Source organism: Stenella coeruleoalba (assembly GCF_951394435.1).
Source record: "Stenella coeruleoalba genome assembly, chromosome: 9".
NCBI classification, from domain to species: domain Eukaryota; kingdom Metazoa; phylum Chordata; class Mammalia; order Artiodactyla; family Delphinidae; genus Stenella; species Stenella coeruleoalba.
This window is the reverse complement of record NC_137155.1, coordinates 56,860,292-56,881,866: the sequence shown is the minus strand read 5'-3', so window position 1 is coordinate 56,881,866 and position 21,575 is coordinate 56,860,292. Positions and strand designations below refer to the sequence as shown.

The 21,575-nt window shown below is 39.4% G+C and overlaps 1 long non-coding RNA gene across 1 annotated transcript in view; it reads right to left on the bottom strand.

Moving 5' to 3' along the window:
* Positions 1 to 21,575, bottom strand: part of LOC307191918 — a 149,145-nt gene that overhangs the window by 121,414 nt on the left and 6,156 nt on the right. Inside the window, exons 2-3 of the long non-coding RNA XR_013829888.1 lie at positions 20,739 to 20,785; positions 5,787 to 5,961 (exon numbers count right to left, since the gene is read on the bottom strand). This is a non-coding gene — a long non-coding RNA (uncharacterized lncRNA). The remainder of the gene's footprint in view (positions 1 to 5,786; positions 5,962 to 20,738; positions 20,786 to 21,575) is intronic.

Genomic DNA, 21,575 nt, shown 5'->3' with positions numbered 1-21,575 from the left:
TTTCTTAAATATTCCTGGAACATAGGCAGGTATTTGGAAACATTTTTTACTCACTGAAGAATGATGCTTGAGGGATAAAAAGACCTTTTTGCATTTTTTGTTATTTTCTTCATTTCCCTTTCTCTTCCCAGCCTAGCATTCCTAGAGTTCCCAGGTTTATAAAATACTTAATGAAAAAACAAGATCACAGAGCTGCTTTTTTTGGTTCATGCATTTTTTTTCTCATTTTGTACCTATATAGAAATATTTTCAGTTCAACTGTAGGAACTGGTAACTGTCTGAGTTAGAAGGGAAAAAGGTAGAAGATCTCTTCTTTTGCTTTGTGAAGCTTCAGAATGGTACCCTAACAGAGCCTGCTAACCAAGCCACTTCCCTCTGAGATTTGAGATCAAAAGAGTGAACGTTTGGGGCTTCCCTGGTGGCGCAATGGTGGAGAGCCTGCCAATGCAGGGGACATGGGTTCGTGCCCTGGTCCGGGAAGATCCCACATGCCACGGAGTGGCTGGGCCCGTGAGCCATGGCCGCTGAGCCTGCGTGTCCGGAGCCTGTGCTCCGCAACAGGAGAGGCCACAACAGTGAGAAGCCCGCGTACCGCAAAAAAAAAAAAAAAAAAAAAAAAAAAAGAGTGAATGTCCAAGTTCCCACAGATTTAAGCACCAACCTCTCAGAGACTGAATAAAAGACTACACATCCTTTTCCGAGAGTCCAGTTTTCTTCAGCACTTAACAGATTCGGTATGTTGGATGGAGCAAAAGGGTGTCCTACAGAGGTCAGGAAACTCACAGGCCATCCTTTACCACATTGATAACTTGGTGGCAGCTGGGAACACATTCCTCACTTTGTTCATAATCCCCATTAACGAGCCCTTGAATATTACCAAACTCCAACTAAAATCATCTTATTCGGCCCTATTTATGCCTTTCCTGGAACTCTAAATGGACATCACTCTTCCCTCCTGGCTGGTCAGCAGCCTGTTGTGCTCTGAAGGTGGCTGTAATTCAGAGGGAAGGAAGCCGGAGGCCCTGACAGATAAACATTTAATAATCACAGAAACGCTCTCTCTTCAGATCCATACTCTTTTCCTTCATATCTTTTGGAGCTGAATACTTTGGAATAAAAGTAGCTCCTCAAAACCTAAAATACATTCAGACTAGGCAAATCCACAGAGACAGAAAGGAGATTAGGGGTTGCCAGGGGATGGGGGAAGAGGAAATGAGGAGCTATTACTTAATGGGTATGGGGTGTTCTTTGGGGATGATGAAAAAGTTTTGAAAACTAGAGAGAAAGTGGTGATTGTACAACACTGTGAATTCAGTGCACTGCCACTGAATCGTACACCTTGGAATGGTTAGATGTATGTTATGTGAATTGCGCCTCAATTTCTTAAAAATGTAAAACACTGTTGTCACAGGTTTCATTCACTTTTCATTCTATAGCCAATTTTCTTATGAGACAGCGTTTCAGGGATATGCTTCAAGAGAAAATTCACATCACCAAATGGGTCTAAAGAAGAGAGTTTAACAATTAGCCAATGAGTCTGTTCAATAGGTATTATATGAGACAGAAGAGTGTTTTTTCTCAACTAGCTAAAAAGACTTCCTCTCATTTTCCCTAGGTAGACAGTGAATATCTCTCTCTAGATGAGGTTTCCTCACAAAGCAAGAACCACATAAATTAGGATGGAGGTGCCAGAAGTAGGAGCACTGTTGTATGCCAGGAGCTTCCTTGCTCAAAGTTCATGTGTAAATGGCTTTGGTTGTTGAGGGAACACCTCTGTTGGCCAGAATGACAGGGCCCAGTATGATGCCCAGTTGTCCATCCTCCAATGACTGACCCGCTTACTTGTCCAACTTCAAAGGATCAGGCAACAGACATGAGTGATACCCTTCATCCCTTCAGTGTGAGTTGGGCCCACCAGACCCACAGTGCTCGACTTGTAATGCAGGTGCTGCATGAAGCAGTAATGAAAGAAATGTAGAAGTCACACATGCCAGACTAGTATATAATCCAGCCCTGAAAGGGGCTTAAATATACCTATTTATGAATGTTCCATCCTGTCAAATGCATGCAAAGCAGAACTGCTAAGGTATGAGCTAATTGACTTGATCAATGTTTCTAGTTTTCTCCAAAACTTTACTTTTAAAAAAATAGCCAAAGCTTGTCTATGTCTTAAAAGTGTATATTCAGTTAGAATCTTTCATCACACCAATTGTGACAGATGTATAACCCCAACTGGCTTGGTGCCCTAATTGCATGAGCTTCTGAGGCTCCATAAACCCCTATTTACTAACTCATGACAGCCCAGCTGCTAAGTCCATTCTAAGGTTTAGATTTGCCTGGTATATAGTTAGAGCTGAACTGTTGGTTTGTTTTCCAGTAAAAACATATTGCATACAATAAAATTTAGAAAACTTGTCAGCACTTTTTGTAATATTATAGATGCATAGAACCAAAGAGACTGTAGAGAGTTTATATTCTAAATGTCCTCATTTTAGAAATGAAGCACAGAGAGATTAAGTGACTTCTCCAGATCCTAGTGGGTTAGTGATGGTGTCAGACTAGAAGCCAGGCCTCTGATCCCACTTCATTGGTTGTGATCCACCACTCTGCCCTTCTTCACTTAAGAAGCTCTGAAGACAAGGGATAATGCAATTCCAGAAATATACCATGATATCATATTTTAAATTGTTTTTCCACACAGAGTATACTAATAATAAAAAAAAAAAAACCACAACAGTACCTCAGAAATCTGCATCACGTCTCACACATGCCTCTCCCTGGCATTAGGCAAACCCAGCAGGCCGGGGCCTTGTTGAAACCTTAAAACAAACCAGGCCAATTCTGAGGTCTAGACAGGCCCCAGACAGGGTTTCCCGAAGCTTTGAAATGCGATTTTAGAACTGGGTAATTTAGAGGCAATTTAACCCAGAAACCAAACTGACATTCAGACATTTATTTTTAAAACATTTTTAAAGCATCTACTCACCCCTTTAAAACACAATTTAGTGCTCTACTTGGAGCATACCAACTAGAATTGCAATGATTAAGGTTCGGATTCACTAACTCTTAGTAAGTTCTAAACACAGAAAGCGCCGCCTCCTTCCTAGTGCACTTACCCAGGATCCAGGAGAAACTTGCTTTGTCAAAAAAGACTCTAAAAATCATGTTCAAGTTTTACATTGCTTCTGCAGCAGTAGAGGGTTATACTTTTAGGTTATATTTACTCAAGAGTCCCAGAAACAGTTTCGACTATAACTTTTGTTCAAGGCAGCCGAATGCTTCACCTATGCAGAAGTATCATGGCTGCAGAACTTGGTCTTGCAACTAGTGGGTACTTAAAATTTTTTTTTTAAGTGAAAAGTGAGTGCTCTCCAGATTTCTCTGTTCTAGGGGGCATAGACTGAGCCGTAGTCTTCTTTTCTATAAAGCAACCAGGAGCCACAATTAAGAAGATGCCAGAAATCCTATCACACTCTAAATGCTGCATATTAAGTGGAATTCTCAGTATGTGGAGAAGCAATAGTTTTTATTTCAGATTCCTTTTCCTTTCAGGATCCTGCTCAACATCGAGATAATTTTACTTTTCAATAAATGACAGTGTTGGATGGGAAAGGTTGGCCAAAGGTATCTGAGAGAATCAGAACATGCTGTGTCACAAATGAGAGTAAATAGGTGGTTCTTAAAGTTTAGGTCTTGAGAAAGGACAGTTACTCTCTCAACAATGTGTGATTCTTATTAATTACCTTAAAATATAACTGTAGGAAATAGGATCAGAATGTGATGGCTCTGCAATCTCTGGGTTCCTTCTTTTAATTCTTATTAGTCATTTTAAATTCAGCTTTTTAAGTCTTAGTCCAATTGCCCTTTGGGAACAATAAAGTGGCAATTAGGTAAGACAAAGGCATGGAATAGACACTATTACTTATTGCCATAGTAAAAGAAAAAAGATGGGTCTATGAACCTATCAAGAAAACCTGCAAAATGGAATGGGCTGCTGGACCTTGTAAAAAATGTATCCAAATATTTGCAGAATGTATTTTTGGCTACCTCCCTACAGAGATATTAAACAATTTTCTTTTATTGGAGAATTTACTACCATTACATTTTATATTAATCTGGCAACTTTGATCAGGCAATCATCATTTATTTGCCTAAATTACCAGTCCCTTAATACTTCATCGGCAAAGAGGAATATTTCATAGAACATGAGGCAAAGCCTCTAATTACTATTAGATCAAAATTTAAAGTAACTTCAACAGGTATTGTAATTTTGACCAATTGCGTTACTAATTTGGAGAATCAATTATCTCCCAGACCTCTTCAATTTGCTGCCTCGTTTAATTGGCAGTGGCTGTCCAATTACACATCTGGCATAGTCATAATATTTGCATCTGCATATAGTCAACCAATCAGCCAACTGAGCCTGGTTATCAGGTAACAGTTGTGTAGATTTGAAGACTATGATATATTTGTGTATCAAACTATTCACAAGCTTGTCTCCTTCCTCCACCATTCAACTTAAAATTTTAAAAATTTAAAGCAACTTATTCACGTAATTTTTCGTGTCCCTCCTTTGTCTACCCCAATTTCAAAAGACAATCTCAAAAAGAAAACCAAGACACAAAGGGAACAACCTTCTTGTGGCAAAAACCAGAAAATTAAATATCATCCAATGCTTTAAGGTGAAACTAGTACAATCCAGTACTACCAATCACAACGTAAATTTGAAACCTTTGAAAAGCAACAGGGCCACAGGAGTCATAAAATGTCCACGCTCTTTGATCCTGTAAGACCATGTCTAGAGTTTTACCCTGGGGAAATAATGCCATAGAAATCTACATTCCAAAGATGTTCTTTCCAATGCTGACTTTAACAGTAACAAACAACAACAACCATAAAAACATAAACAAAAACTGAAACAAAAAAAGTCTGCATATACGGAAATATTTAAATAACTCATGTCAAAAAATAAAACATGTAGCCATTCAACATGGAAACTACTGACTGTGCAGAAATATGGAGAATGTCTGTGGTATTAAGTGAACTAAGTAAACTATAAAATGAGATGATTGCAACAATGTACAGATGAGTGCCCATATTCCTCCTATAAATCAAAAGAAGAGTAAGTGCTATAATCCCTAACAGCAACACCAAAATGCTTTGCAACCTAAAGAGGAGGAGCTATCACACCCATTTGGGAGACTGTGGAGATGGCATGTGAAACTTGCATTCAAGGGTTGCAGAAAATTGAGAAGGAGTTACTGTGGATGGGAAAGTTCAGCGCCAGGGAAAAGATGTGCCACATCTGGGCACCATCAGGGATTCCATTTGGCTGCCTTGGGGGCATGTAAATAGGAAAGGTGACACATTTTCCTGGAAGGAGAGGCCAGCATCTTACTGTGGAGGGCTGAAGGTTAAGGTTTCTTTCTGAAAGCAGTGAGGGAAGCTGAGCGTTTTAGAAAAGAGGGAGGCTGCATGCTATTGGCAGACTGAGAATTGGGGGAACTGGGTTTGAATCTTGCCTCTGTCATGTGGTTACTTTGTGGCCTTGGGCAAGTTCCTTAAGGACTATAAGGAACTGATTTCCTCATCTCTGCAAAGGTAGTCATACCTACTTATTAGGGTGATTGTGGGAATTAAAGACAGTATCTATAAAGTACCTGGTACCTAACAGGTACTGCATAGATCGTACTTGTTGCTGTTATCAATAAGAGTAATCTGATATGAGGAAGCAGCATGGATGAGAGTAAGGAGAAGATGCAGTGAGAACCGCTTTTGGTACTTACTCTGCTGGACCACCACAAGATGAAATGGTGTCTGAAGAAAGGTGATGTCTGCAGTAAACAGAAAGATGGAGCAGAGTCAAGAAACACCACGGAGGAAGAATCCATAGGGCTGGGTCAGGATGAATCCAGGTTTGGTGGGTATGAAGTTCATATAATCAAGAAGCTTATATGATTCCTTTATAAAGAAAAACAATAAAGTATTAGTATAAAAGTGAATATCTATTTAGAATGAGAAAAGAAATCACGAATTACAAAATCGAGAAAAAAAACAACATATTTTTAAAAATGAACTGCCTGCCAAACCTCTATAATTCTTATTTCTGTACACTTTTGGCTATACACTCCTTGATTGCTTCTTCATATAGCCAATATTTTATAATATCATTTTCTATGGAGAGAATAGGAAGATAACTTAGTCTCTCCTCTAGCATCGGTGACCAAAATTCGTTTTCTATTATTGATAGCTGAGAAAAGTTTCTTTGGACTCACAACTCGTTATTGGTGATGTCATGTAAATTTTTAGGATTCTTTAAAGTTGAAAAACATTTCTATTAAATTTATTTTGTGTGTAAGTTGTTAGAGACAGACTTAATATTTATAGACCTGCTACCAATTTGTACCATACAAACAGAGGCCGATAAACTCTATTTTTCACTATTCCCATTGCAAAAGAAAAAAATGTATGGTGGATTCATAACTGTATACACTGCATTTTAGAGTACATTCTTGATAGGAAAGAACTATTCTGTTGACCAGGCGTTGATGAGGAGCGAATCGTCTGCTTACAACTTTACATGCCTGGGAACTGAAAGAACTTTCCATAGCCCAACTTCTGGTTCCACACACTCATGTCTTGTTTCTTCTCCCCACCCGCACTGCATGATGCACTGCTGGCCCTGCTTCTTTACATTATGAGACCAAAGATTCAGCACAGTGGACAGTAGGAATATACTGGAAGGTGTTCCCTACATTGGAACAACTAGCACTAACTAAATATAAACAGAAGTACCTCCAGAACACATAAACATGTCCCATTAAACCCAAATAAATGTATCCCCAAACTCAATTCGACGTCCCTTTTGCCCAGTCTCCAAGCTGGCACCTGACAAGAGGGCAAGTGTGGCCGAGGAGAGGTCACGGTGGAAAGAGACAGCAGCCGAAATATTTTATTTCCCCCAATTTTACAAAAACATATGGCCTTTACAAAAACACAGTGCTGTGCCGCTGCCAGAGCCCTGGAAAAGACCTGTGCACAAGAGCAGCCCCGAACGTAAGCTTCATCTGCTTCACGGTAAATGTCTCTTCCAGCAATGATTGAATATTGTAAGTGGACACAGAAGCAGGAAGTAAGGTTATGAGCACCAGTGAGGGGAAAAATTATGGTGCCATTAAGGCGAGAAAGAAAATCGAGACGAAAGTGATGGGGTTAGTTTTGTTGTGCTGTAGAATGGTTAGGGGAAAATATAATAGCAAGTTTTATTTTAACTATGGTGAGTTTAAGATGCTGTGGGACCTCCAAGTAGACATGTCAAGGTGGTAAAATTACTTAAAGAGGGTCTAAAATCAGAGATTCTCTGAGTAACTGAAAATATTCCTCTGACTTCTCAACCTGCACCTACAATATTTGTTTCCATTTTTGACTCTTCCATTAATTCCTGACTTGGACATTCTACCTTTTACTGAAAGCAAATGTTCTTGTACTGATAGTTTCGGAACAACAACAACAAAAACCCATAGCCTGAGATGACAGTTGTGGTAAGGAAGTTGAAATAAAGCTTCAGTAAAATTGCAAAGTCCTACTTTCTATCCTCTGTCTTAAATAATTCACGGAGACTTCAGTGTTTTTAAAAGAGTCCTATGACACAGAACCAGCAGGAATCTCAATTTACTGTTCTCTTTCTGCCAATTCCCCTAGCTTGGAATAAAAATAAAAGAGATGATAGATAGTTCACTTATTACCTTGGTCTTCATTTAGACCATTTTGTCTACAGTGCACACAGAGTAATCAGAGGATGAATCAACAGTGAGAGCCATTGTGGCTACTGTACACGACTGTAAATTCACGCTCATTGAGGCTGATGTTGCTTGACAGTCTATTTTTCATGTATATTACTTCTTCTATCTGAGTCCTTGTCTATTGATAGTTAACGCATCTTCTGTTATTGTTCCTTGTAGCAATTGTGGTTATCCGGTAACAACAGAATGATATAAGAAATTAAATATTAATAGGCAATTTATAAAAGAGCTGAAATTTTACATTCCAATAGATAAAACTGAAAAATGGAACATGTAAAAGGCAATAAGAATCAGAAGGCCGTTTCTCACTAAATGTGTAAATCAGAAGCTCTCTGAATCCTTTTAGTGTTGTCTAAGGATTAACAGAAGTTAAAACCTTAATGTCTCCAACGGTAACTGGAGAGTACCAGCTGGCATGAAAAGAAAAATGTAAGAAAATCTTTGTTTTGCCCTTTGGGAAGAAAAACTCAAGTAACTGGACTGATTTCAACTGACAAGACAACAAAACGAGTAAATTGGGGAGAAAAAATGATCTGAACCAACTCTAAACAAATCATTCTTATATGACCTGATAATACTCATTTTTAAAAACCTTTTCTCTTCCTTTTCATTGTTCATTTCTGGTGGAGGCATGTGTCTCATCGTTCTTGGATTTATCTGGATCGTAGATCTGTAGTTTTACAATGTAGAGAGAAATCTATTGTCAGAAAATTCTGGCTTAACTAGATTTAAGATCCTAATCTTGTCCACAAAGCCTGTTCTCATGGACTTGGCTTTCCTTCAGGCAAAACTGATGATTAGTCCTCCTCTGTGCCAGCCACTGGCCATGCAAGGTGATGAGGGCCTGAGGTGGCAGTCGTAGGACGGAAGAGGTGGATGGTAAGCGGTCCAGTTACTATTGCTAAGTTATAGTTTACCCCAAAACTTTGTGGCTAAAAACAACAACAATTTTTTTTTACAGTTTATTTTTTTAATATTTCTCTTTTTGAAAATTTTTATTGGAGTATAATTGATTTACGATGTTGTGTTAATTTCAGGTGTATAGCTAAGTGAATCAGCTATACATATACATATACCCACTCTTTTTTAGATTCTTTTCCCATATAGGTCACCACAGAGCACTGAGCAGAGTTCCCTGTGCTGCATGGTAGGTCCTTACTAGTGACCTATTTTATATACAGTAGTGTGTATAATCTCCCAATCTCCCAATTTATCTCTCCCCTCCCCCGGCCTACCCCCAGTAAACATGTTTTGTTTTCTACATCTGTAACTCTATTTCTGTTTTGTAGATAAGTTCACTTGAACTCTTTTCAGATTCCTAAAAACAACAACAATTATTTTATCAACTCTCATAGTTTCTGTGGGTCAGAATTTGGGAAGGGCTTGCCAGGCAGTTTATCTAGTCAGAGGCTTATCACAGTTGTAGTCAGATGGTGGTTGGAACCTCAGAAGTGAAAGGGCAGAGTAGGTGAGAGCTAGCCAAGCACCCCTGTCTCTTCCTGTCTCAGGGCCTCTCTATGCAATTCCCTCACATGTGCTAGTTCGGGCTTCCCCACAGCATGAAGGCCTTTTGCTGATGAGTTCCAAGGAGGAAACCACCAAAGCTGAGCCACCTTTTATGGATTAGCCTTGGGTCACATGGTGTCACTTTCACACTCTACTGGTCAGAACAGTCACAGGAGTCTAGTTTCAAGTGGAAGAGACATAGACTCACCTGTCAATAGGAGAAACATCAAAGAACTTGGGGATCTATTTTCAAACCACCAAGTAAGGAATTTGAATTGACAGAGCTTAGTGACTGATTGGATGTAGGGAGTGAGGAATATGGAGTGGAAGATGACTCCAAAATCAGTCACCTGGTATCTTAGTCTGTTTGGACTTCTATAACAAAAATACCATAGACTGGATGACTGAAACAACAAACATTTATTTCTCACAGTTCTGGAGGCTGGGAAGTCTGAGATAAAGGTTCTGGAAGATTCAGTGTCTGGTGACAGCCTGCTTCTCGTTGTGTCCACACATGGCAAAAGGGGAAAGAGAGCTCTCTGGGGTCTCTCTCTCTCTCTCTTTTTTTTTTTTCAGATTTATTTATTTTATTTATTTATTTTTGGCTGTGTTGGGTCTTTGTTGCTGCACGTGGGCTTTCTCTAGTTGCGGCAAGCTACTCTTCATTGCAGTGCGTGGGCTTCTCATTGCAGTGGCTTCTCTTGTTGCGGAGCACGGACTCTAGGAGTGCAGGCTTCAGTAGTTGTGGCACGTGGGCTCAGTAGTTGTGGTTTGCGGGCTCTAGAGCGCAGGTTCAGTAGTTGTGGTGCATGGGCTTAGTTGCTCTGTGGCATGTGGGATCTTCCCAGACCAGGGCTCAAACCCATGTCCCCTGAGTGAGCAGGCGGATTCTTAACCACTGTGCCACCAGGGAAGTCCCCATGCAGTCTCTTTTATAAGGGCACTAATTCCATTCATGAGGGCTCCATCCTCATGACTTAATCACTTCCTGAAGGCCCCGACTCCTAACACCATCACATTGGGGGTTAGGATTTCAACATATAAATTGGGGGGAGGCGGTACAAAAACATTCAATTTGTAACCTCTGGGTCAGTGAGAATGTTACCAATCAAGTTATGAAATTCAGGAGGAAGAACATGTTTGATGGAAAAAAGGTAGATTTAAGGTGGACATGCTAAAGCAAAGATGACCAGCAAGACAGAAAGTTATATCAAGACCCCAGGAGAAAGTTGGAGCTAGAGGCAGAAATCCGGGAGTGACTGGTACATAAGGAGGCCATAGGTTTGAACAGAAGTTCCAGGGAGAGTGCACAGACAGAGGGAATTAAATGTTGAGGCCATTTGAGTGTCCCCAGCCACCAACTAGACTAGACCTACCCTTAGCAGAAGTAAACATGGCTGACTCCACATGCGTCCCTTGTTAGGTGAGTGAATATTGAGTAGGGCTGGCCACTGGGGGGCCAGGGTGGGGCGGGGAGCATCATCATTGGTGGTGGAGGATTGCACTAGGGCTGTCTGATCCCAAGACCCATGCTCTTCCCCCTACTAGACCACCTCCCTACTTTCTGTGTATTCCCTTTTCACTGGAACATTCAATAGTCTTCACCCACTTGCTGCTTGTCAACTGCTCTCCTCTGCAGCCCTTGGTTCCTTTCTCTTTTGGTAAGGTCTAGACTAAGGCTGATTCTCAGCTCTGCCCATTTGACAGATGAACACAGACAACTCGTACTTTCCTAAGTCTTTCCCAGTGGCTTGTACTATCCTTTTGAACTCAAATATCCACCTCTTCTCCCTCCAGAAAAAGAAAGAGAAGCTCTTCTAGGTTTCTCTTGACTTTCACTGTTCTTTTTTCAAATAATTAGGGCTAAATCAATTAAATGAAGATTGAATTTGATTTTTCCAGATCTTCATCAAACCACTTGATATTTTCTACCTATTGCTGAACCCTGTACAAAAGCCAGGTCCTCTGGCTCCTGGATCTTAGTGGAGCTCTAAAGATTAACTGGAAAACATAGGTTTCTTAAGCACAGATGTGGGCTTATTTGATTATCTTAATCACCTTGTGAAAGAGATAAGCAAAACAGGTATTATTCTTATTCCTATGGAGGCTGGGACAGTTCAAGTGACTTGCCCCCCAGAACACTGCTGCTAAAGGAGGGTAGCCCAAATGCAAACCAGGTCTCCTGCTACGACACCATGATGCACTGCTTCTACTGGGCCTGCTCTATATGACTTCCATTATAGTGAAACATTTGGAATAACTGATAGGTGACAGAATTGTTCGTAATGGAAATAGACATTCTAAAGAATCAATACTAAATCAAGAGGATATCAGGTGGATGGTATTTTGATCATGGTCTCATTGAAGGTGTTCATTTGTAGGGTTCTTTTTGTTTTTTTTGTTACATTTACACCTTAGTTACTATAATTTTCCTAGGATGACAGGGTCCTGGGGCATTTCTCTGGAATAACACCTTATTAATCACTAATAGAGTCCTGGCTTACATTTTAATCATGTGTCCAGAGATTAAGAGAAAAACTGAGAATTTAACCTTCCAAATTCTTGTGGCCAAATTTATATCCTGTTATTCAAGTACCTCCTTTCTGGGGAGGAACTATAAGGCAGAATGAGGACTCTCCTGGCTGCAGAATGAGGTAGAGGGACTTATGCCACTTTTGTCCGAGGCCTTTCCTGGCCCTACCTTATTTAAACACACACGCTCACTCAGAACCTTCTTTGATCTACACTACTGCAGCTCAACTATTTTGAAAAGCTGATGTTGTGGAATCCTTAAGTCATCTGTGACCTAGGTCACTAAAGACAGGAGCAATTTAGTAAAAGTATTAATTGAAACTCTCCTGACAAGCCCTACTCCTCCAGATAAACTTACACATCAAACCCACACGGGCTGCTGGGCTATTCTGAGCAGCCTGAGATTTTCAATATCTCATAAACAGTCCCCTCAATCACTACAATCTAATAAGGCTATAATCATCATTGACACTATAATGATTAAAATGAATAAAACCCATTAAGAAAAGTCATGTTGAGTTATTAAAAGTTTCGCTCTACGTGATATGTAATCTTTTATCCATTTTTTATGATGAAATCTGTAACCATCTATCCACAAAAGACCATTAATTTACTGCTCTGTGGATGTTACCATGCTCTTTAGTTTAACAGCTTATCATTGATTTCTTGAGGGAGATATTATATTTGGAGAAATACACATGGAACAAAAGCCCGAATGTTGCTGTAAATTTCCCATGACAGGCTGATCAAAGTATTTTGGCCTGGTCTGCAGCCTGGGGCTGGTGAACAAGTTTTCTAGAGTGGAGAGAGCGCTCAGCTACCAGGCGGCAGATCCATGCTTTCGGGCACTGCAAATGCTTCTAAGGAGAGGTCATGTGCACAGCAGGGGGAGAAACAATAAAATGTCCATTAACTGGAGCCTAGTTAACTGGCTTATTGGCATCTATTAGAAACAAATTGCAAACAAAACTGATCCTATTATAAACTTCTCCTCATCCCCTCCATCCAGGGCAGTCCTGCTTGGCTTCGAAGAGCCTCAACAGATACAATGCTGGCAGATGACTCCTTTATTTGTAAGGAGAAGATTGGTTTGTAGCCAGCAACGGCCTACAACCCTGACCAGCAGACAACTACAAAGCTGTAGTGGCCCCGCACAGCAGACAGAGCACTAGAGAGGCAGCTAATGTACTCATGCCCACATTCTTTCACCAGGGACTTTTTTTCCCTAAGCAAACAGCAATAAAAAAATCTGAATGGAAGAATGTGTACAGAATGCTGAACTAAGTGGTGGAGGAGCCCGATTCTTAATGTGTACTTTTTCTCATAATAAACTCTGCTCCAATATCTTTACTGCCCATCTCCTATTTAATCTTATTAACAGTAAAACCTTAAAAGAGCCTGTGAAGCCAAGGAGAGAGTGTTGTCTTTGAAGGCCTTCTTCATCTTTCCTGAAATGATTAATAAATGCATTTGCCAGCCTCTGTCTGAACAGACCTGCCAGACTTCCCCAGCAGGTAACGACAAGGTCCCACAGAACAAGACGAAAATGGTTGCCTTATACTTTATCAGATTTCCATATTTTCTAGATTTGTTTCCCTCATTGAGGTCTTGCTGGGTTTTTTTCCCCCCACTTTATCTAAATAACATTAGGTTATAAATGTCATTCCATAATAGACCATCTTTTTTACAAAGGGAAGCCTGTCTTTACCAAAATAATCAAATATTCTTTATGATCCTCCCTTTTAAAAGAAAACAGCAAATTTCATTTATCAGGTTGAAGTATAGTTCAAAGCGTGGTGAACAGACATCGATTTTTATCAATCTTTGGAGAGTTCATTTAAATCTACACCATTCCATCATGTAAGACAAAGTGGTCACTAAATGAAATTAAAAGGCAAATTCACCAAGAATAAAAAGGAAGTCGTTCTTTATATAACACATTATTAACCTGTGGAAATAACTGCTTCAGGGTATGATTGAGGTGAACAGCTTAGTAAAAAATTTTAAATGATGTAAAACTTCTAGACATCAGAATGGTATTAGTGACTGGTAACTCTATCAATCGTCACATTTCTGTACATACACTCATACCACAGTTGAAGACCGGAAGACTTTTCTCATGCCCTCAATATACTAACAATAAGTTGGTGAGATATAAATATAGCACTCTCTGGTGCACAATTAACTTTTTCTGCTGTTCTCATACCTTCCTCTCACCTTAACTGTATTCATGTCAACTGCGGTTCAAAGTGAAAATGGGATCAGGTGAACTATTTGTCCATTTCTATGTGGCACTCTTTATTCCCCCTCCCTTTTTTGGGGGGGGGAATCAAGATGTAATGCAGTATAAATGGTTATTTGACTATGTCTAAAGGACCTTAAGAGAAATACAAAATCACTTAAACATTCCAATAAAAATGGACTGATACTTAGAAAAAATTGTGTGTGTGTATAACATAAAATAAAATAAATAAGCCAGAGTAGAGGGTAAGGAAATAAGGAAGAAATCACTTCAGTACATCAAAGACTTCTTTTGGTATATCTTCAGAGAAAGCGAAATTGACTATTAAAATACCTATAAAATTTTGGGCTTCCCTGGGGGTGCAGTGGTTAAGAATCCACCTGCCAATGCAGGGGACGTGGGTTCGAGCCCTGGTCCAGGAAGATCCCACATGCCACGGAGCAACTAGGCCCATGCGCCACAACTACTGAGCCTGCACTCTAGAGCCTGTGAGCCACAACTACCGAGCCCACGTGCCACAACTACTGAAGCCTGCGCGCTTAGAACCCATGCTCCACAAGAAGAGAAGCCACTGCAATGAGAAGCCCGCGCACTGCAACAAAGAGCAGAAGCCAGTATGCAGCAATGAAGACCCAATGCAGCCAAAAATAAATAAATTTATCTTAAAAAAAGATTCATTAAAAAACTATAAAATTTTAAAAGACAATCATGAATTTTAATTTATCATCATAGTATTAGAAATATAGTTCTTTCTAACCATGGAGGCACTGAGAATTTTGTGAGATGAAAGTTTTCCTGGTGTTAATTTGAGCCTTTAATTAATTATAACCTTTTAGAAAGGGGTTGTTTAACTACGAAAAAAAGGGTTACACAGAAATGATGGAAAAACAAGACTTGGTGCAGATTTTAGTGAAGCTGCATACCGGTAAGCTGTGGTTCTAGAATGATGAGTCAGCACTTCTGTGATTACAGGTGGGGAGAGCAATAAAATCTTGCTGAGTTTAGTTATTGAAATTGTACAGTTTCATAAATAGTATAATGTTCTCAGCAGGTAAGTGTTATATTTTAATGACATCCATATTAAAACACATAACAAATTCTCGAGCTCACGGTCAACAGAGCCTCTTTCAATATGAGCCACCGGAGTTCAAGACCAAGGCTGGAAATGGAAGATTCAGTCTCTGAAGGGATGAGGGTGAAGGGAGAGAAACTGAGATCCAGTAACTTACTAGTTAAGAAAATTATGTTTTTCTGGTAGGCCATTTGGAAAAGTGCACAGGCTTGAGCTAGTTAGAACTTAAATAGGTGACCAAGCTTTCTCACCAGGTAACAGGACCTTGTGTGAACTTGGTCATAATGAAGAGAGCAAGCCTGCTGTGATGGTGAAGACCTTTGGTTTCCAGACTTAACTGTGTTAAAACATAAGTCTACATGCTTCTTAATTAGTCTCGGGCCAGTGTACCCCTTCCTAAGCTCAGAAGTTGAAAGAACAGGTGACACATTTGTACATCTAAACCCCCTCCTGAGCATATTAATTTTAAAAAAAGTTTGAAGAGACTAACTTTGTTGAGATTGTTAATCAATCAGCTTTGTTTCACTGAAAACTTACTCATACACTCTAATTCTTCCAGGTGTTTTTCCTTGCAGCCTCCTCGAGCATGGATATTTTTGTTTACATAAATGGCAGATTATTACTCCTCTTTTAAAATATCTCTCACGTATGGATCTTAATTGTTTACAAAGCACTCTCCCTTGCATCCAAGTTTATTTAATCCTCACAGCGAGCTTCGAGGTATCTGTGAGGTAGGTAATATTTCCATTGTACAGGTAGTGAAACTAAGACTCAGAAAAGCTGATTCATCACCTGAGGTCATACTGGTAACTGTTGAAGTCAGGAAACAAATTTAGGTCTCCTCTCTCCAAATTCACTCCTCTCCTGAATCATCTCAGTATTTTACTAATAACATGTGATTAAAAATTCAGAGATCAGAATAATGAAATGGTTAGAAATCTATTCGTTAAAAGCTTTGTATAATAAATGTAGTCTTGGAAAACCATTATGCTTCTAAATCTTACAATGGAGAAAGTTCTTATACTGACAGACCAAACTGTGTCTCTGCCTCTGTTAACATCACAAAGATGTTTGTGGTAACTCAGAGTCCCCAAAATGACACCTAAAATGATCCAGCTCAAAAGCACAACCAGGATTTACAGTCACGCTGAGAAAAATGCTCTACTATGTCTTCCTTGTGAGATGTGTAAGAAGATACAAAAGAATACAATGTAAACTGTGTTTCAGTGAGAGTAACAAAGAGGCAAAATAAAAATGGAATGGTTACACATCTAAGATTCAAGGATCCTCATATATGTCAAATTATTCCCAGTGAATAACACCTTGAATCAAAAATACTTGAGCTATTCATTTGGCTATCAACAAGTCTCAGGAAATTCAACTAGTTTGAGATAAAGGTCATTTTTCCTAGCTCCCGTGTACCTTGGATCAACGTTTCTCAGGACCTATTAGATGTTAATTGATGTGTACCCCACACACACAACAGGGAAGGATCTTGGTTTGGGTTCCCCCAGAAATAGAACCTGGGTCAAGGATTAAAATACAAATAGTACACTTAGGAGGTGATCCCAGGAACTGCCAATAGGGGGTGGGAAATTAATCAGGGAAGGGAAGGAAGCCAAAATGGGGTGCTTTATCAAGTCATTTACTACTCTCAGCAACTAGAAGTGCTCCAGCAGGAGCAACTCAGGAACATGTCTGTCAATCCCCATTCATCTTTGGTTGAGCGCTGCTTTGGGGGGCATTAATTCTCTTGTTCTTTCAGCTTACTTGTTAACACATTGAGTGGACTCCCATAGACTTCCTCCTAAAAACAAATAAGCTTTCAGGCAACGAATTATAAGTCTTACTAGTATTTTCATTCCAAGCTCTGTCATAAGTCATTGGTTAGCCACTGAATTGTCTTCTCTGAGTCAGGTGCCCACTGTTGATCTGGGTGTGCTTGGAGGTTTGTGTTTCACATTGCTCACACGAAAGATGAGCTGGGCCAGTTCCTTGGTAATTTTGTTTGGGACACATGGAGTAATGTAGGCAATTAGGAGAAAGAGTGGAAATTTAAAGAATGTAGACAAAGCAGCCATGAAGTAGCGTAGGGGTTATGAGAGGGAGGTAGAGTAGGAGCTGCGAGGGATCCTGGCAAGCTGAAGTTATGATTAAGCCAAAACTATGAGAAATCAAACACTATGAATTTTTTAAAGGATAAAGTAGATGAAAAGAATAAGTGCTTTGGAGCTAGTCATAATCAGAGACAAAGATAAATAGATACCCTGATTGTTGGTCAAATCACATCACTGATGGAACACCAGAGTAAGGATCATAGACTCCTGGTCCTTGGGTCATAAGGGCTACCTTGGATCCAGAAATGCCCTAGAGTTCTGGACTTTGTAAGGTCCTGGTCCTTTTCTAGCTGTACTCATGGAATTCCGTGAAGATCCATGTTAATTCTTACATAAAGTGCTTCTTTCTTGAACTTGTTTGAGTGGATTAATGTATATGGACTTGGGTTCAAATCCCAGCAGCACCACTGTTAATGTGTATGGAAGAGCAAATGACTTAAATTCTGTGGGCCCCACTTTCCTCATTTGTAAAATGAAAATAGTAATCCCTAGCCTGCAATATTATTTTAATGGTTAAATAAAATACCTGAAACACAATAAATTATAAATATTTATTCTCCTTCCCCTTAGAAAAGGTAAGGAAGACAGTGGAAAGTCTGCATTGCCTATGCCTCTCTAAATCAGTTTTATTAATTAGTAATCTAATTCTGATCAGGATGGGATAGAATTCAGAAATTTTATTTATTACATGCCCTCAAGTAGTAAGCCTAAGTGCATAAAGCTACCTAGACTGATAGAATCCTCAGATGTTAGAGTCTGAGGAACTCTGGATATCACCCCACAGTCCTTATTGTTCAGGTGAAGAACCCGGGGTCAAGAGAGGTTATGTGACGTGCCCAGGTCGTACAGCCAGTTACCAGCAGAGCCAGGAAGACAATCTGGGTTTCCAGACTTCCCATCCAGAGCTTATTGGTTTTCTTAACCTTAGATCAAGTTCTCCACTTCTGTTGTTTTCCCTTCTGGTTTTCTCCATGGTAAATTTAAAATCACTTTTCCCTGTAGACTCACAGGTGTGACTCTTGAACCCGGCAATTCTGCCCATTCCTTGAAGTGCTCTCGTCCGCTCCTGCTTCCTCAGGCCCCCTTCAAGTTGGGGTTAATGGTCCCTCTGTAACTTTCGTCTATCATCACACTCTTCACGTGGTGTTGTGATCATCACAACTCCTCTTGATTCTGCACTCCCTGAAGGCAGGGCCTAAATCTGGTTCATCCAGCACAGTTTGGATTTTTTAAATGCATGTTTATGGACATTGACTGAGAAACTTGTTAGAATAGGTTAGAATAACATTAAATGTTGAGGTAAATGAGATGACCCTTGGATGTCAGTCATTTCTTTACTGAAAATATGTAAATTCAAGGTTACAACACTAACAACCTCTGGAAAACAATTGTCCAGGCTAGCCAGTCCCTAAAGTGTGGACAATATGAAAAGCCCCAGATCTGTCAGCTGGGTGACATGGTCAGTTGTTTCCCAGTTCTCTGTGTCAGCTTCCCCATCTGTGAAGGTGTGCAAAGGGAGGGGCAGTTACCTTAGATTATTTTTAAGGTCATTTATAGTTCTAAAATAGTAAGATTCTACATTTAATTAAATATAACCCAGCTAAAGGCTATGAAACTTCATTGTTGCTCACAGATCAGATCTCAAAGAAATTACCTAGATTCACACATAATCCACTTCATAACAGACTCTACTTCTAGTGTGAGTCATAAAAACAGAAACCTTTTAAAATCTTGGGAAGAAATTCACATCATTTACCCCTCTCTTTAGAGTCACTATTTAGATTTTTAAACATATAAACATAAAAGGCTTTTATATGAATTCAATTCATTCTATTGAAGTTTACTCTGAATAGTGCAGCATTTGATTCCCCAAAGAAAGCCAATAAAGAGTTTATATCTGGTCAATATTACTGACATATCACTGCATTAGGAAAAAACTGATTTTCTAAGGTAGAAGAACGCTGATCTCATTTGTCTTTCTAACATGAAGATTTAGGAATGCTTGCAAGGATGGAAAGAGAAGGCTAACTATACTAAACTAACATTTTGGTTTCAAGAGTTTGAAACAAAATCATATGCAAAAGTACAGCAATCTGTAGCAAGATGTTCTCTGCTCCAGGGAGAAATGGAGAATTCTCTTTCCAAAATGGTTTGAAAATAATCCCACCAACAAGAGAGCTATAAACAAAAACACCTTGGAAGATGTCCTCTCACCAGAGGACTCTATAATATACATAAGTGCACATACTCAAGTAGGAGAAATGCCTTTAAATTTCCTTTTATTATTTTCAAGAATGCTCCTAAATTGGGTAGGGAGTAAGAATCAAGAGGTGGAAATTCTTTCAAGACATATAGTGAAATCCTAGACCATCAAGCAACTTGGGAAAGAGGAGTTTTTCTAGAAGCTATTGAACCAGGAGGCAGTTAATGAGCAAAGAAATGTCTTTAGAATTGAACAAAAAAAGATTGTGTAATAAGATCCCCACTTCTCTAGGGCAGAGCTGGGGAACTGATTAAACTAAAACTCAGGAAAGATCTGCTTAACATAGGTGCAGTATCAATGGTCCATCGGTAGTCATTTGAAACCAGTCACTGTCCTCTGGAATAGTATTGAAAGGTGATCTATCTCTCATGACTCAGATCTAGTGGAAGCTAAACTAGAGAAACTTGGTAAGCTTGAGACAAATAGAGGCATGGACAATTCCAGCCTATCTTAATTTTGCTAATTTAGTATTTTGAACATACTATGAAATTTTTACTATTGTCACACATATATTCTACATCAGATTGGAAATTGAACTGGAAAAGATTCACTGTTTTCTGTGTGTGTGTGTGTGTGTAAGAGAGACAGAGACAGAGAAACAAAGAGACAGAGAAAGTAAACAGAGTGGAAAGATGAAAAAGTACAAACATTCACTTGAAAACTTAGACCTCAACTATTATGTACTAAAAAGAATTTAAATGAATGCATAATCTTGAGCAAAAGAAGTCAAACAAAAGAGATACACTAAAATTTCATTTACATGAAGTACAATACCAGGACAAACTAATCCAGGATGTTAAAGAGTTAGGATCGTGGTTACCCTTAGAAGCGGGGTAATGACTGGAAGGCAGGTAGTACAAGGAGACTTCTAGAGTGCTGTTTATAATCTTCTTCATAATGTGCTGGTTACATGAGTGTGTTCACTTTATAAAAATGCATCAAGCTGTACACTTGTGATATGTGCACTTGTCCGTCAGCTGGGTCAGAAGCAGGTGCCAAGGTGGAGAGAGGGTGCAAAAGGTTTATTAGAGAGTAACATTGGTGAGGAAAAGGGAAGAAGTAGGACTGGCAGGAAGAGCTGTCAGACCATCAGGCAGAGCTGGCAAAGAATCTACCAGCTCATTCGGAGCTCCACAGCAAAAGTTGTTCATTGGAGGGATTCCATGGTAGGTAGAAATGACTAAGTCTTTGTAAAAAGCCTTACCTGGTCTTGGCTGGGGCCACCTTGAGAAGAGCAGCTCAAAAGCAGACCTGAAGGAAGGAACAATGAGAAGCTGTCAGCTGACCACACTCCTTACAACTGGAAAATGAGTTCTTTCTTAAAGGCAGTTTGAGCAGTACGTAGATCCATACAGTCCAGGGGGTGAACTATGGATTTATAGTAACTATATATCCACAGTAATATGGATATGTGAATATATGTAATATGTAAATATATTATATTGCAATTAAAAGCTTTTCTTTAAGAAAAAGGACTGCACCATTCTAAGTGTTCTTGACATTTACTCACACAGAACCCCAGTGTTATACAAGTTAAATCAAAGTATTCCACTAATGAAAGATGAAAAGATTATGTTTTTTCCATTTTCACAAAACAAAAACCCAGATAATGCATGTTTTCTTATTTTTTGAGTTTTAATCTCCAGTTCTTCTTAAATCTTTAACACATAGTACTACATGTCTGTACAAGAATCCAAATAAGGTGATATCTGACTTAGCACAAAATTACATATTTTGTCATAGCAATACTTTATGAGATTTCATAAAGAGCACCGTGACATGCAGGTGTCCTGCCACAGGCACAAGTTTAAGGACCAGCTAAGCTACTTAAGAAACAAACAGATGCTAGAATTGTAAGGAACCCACAGGGCATCAATGCCTTAATCACTAGCCACCAGGGAACAAATGGCCCAACCTCAAAGACCACAAGAAATTCAGGTGCTGGGTATGTCTTCCCATGTGTACTGACACTGTGCTATGGTTCCTCATCTTACAGAACTTAGAGGGTAAGTTCTTTGCTTATTCCTTCAAGCTCACTTTG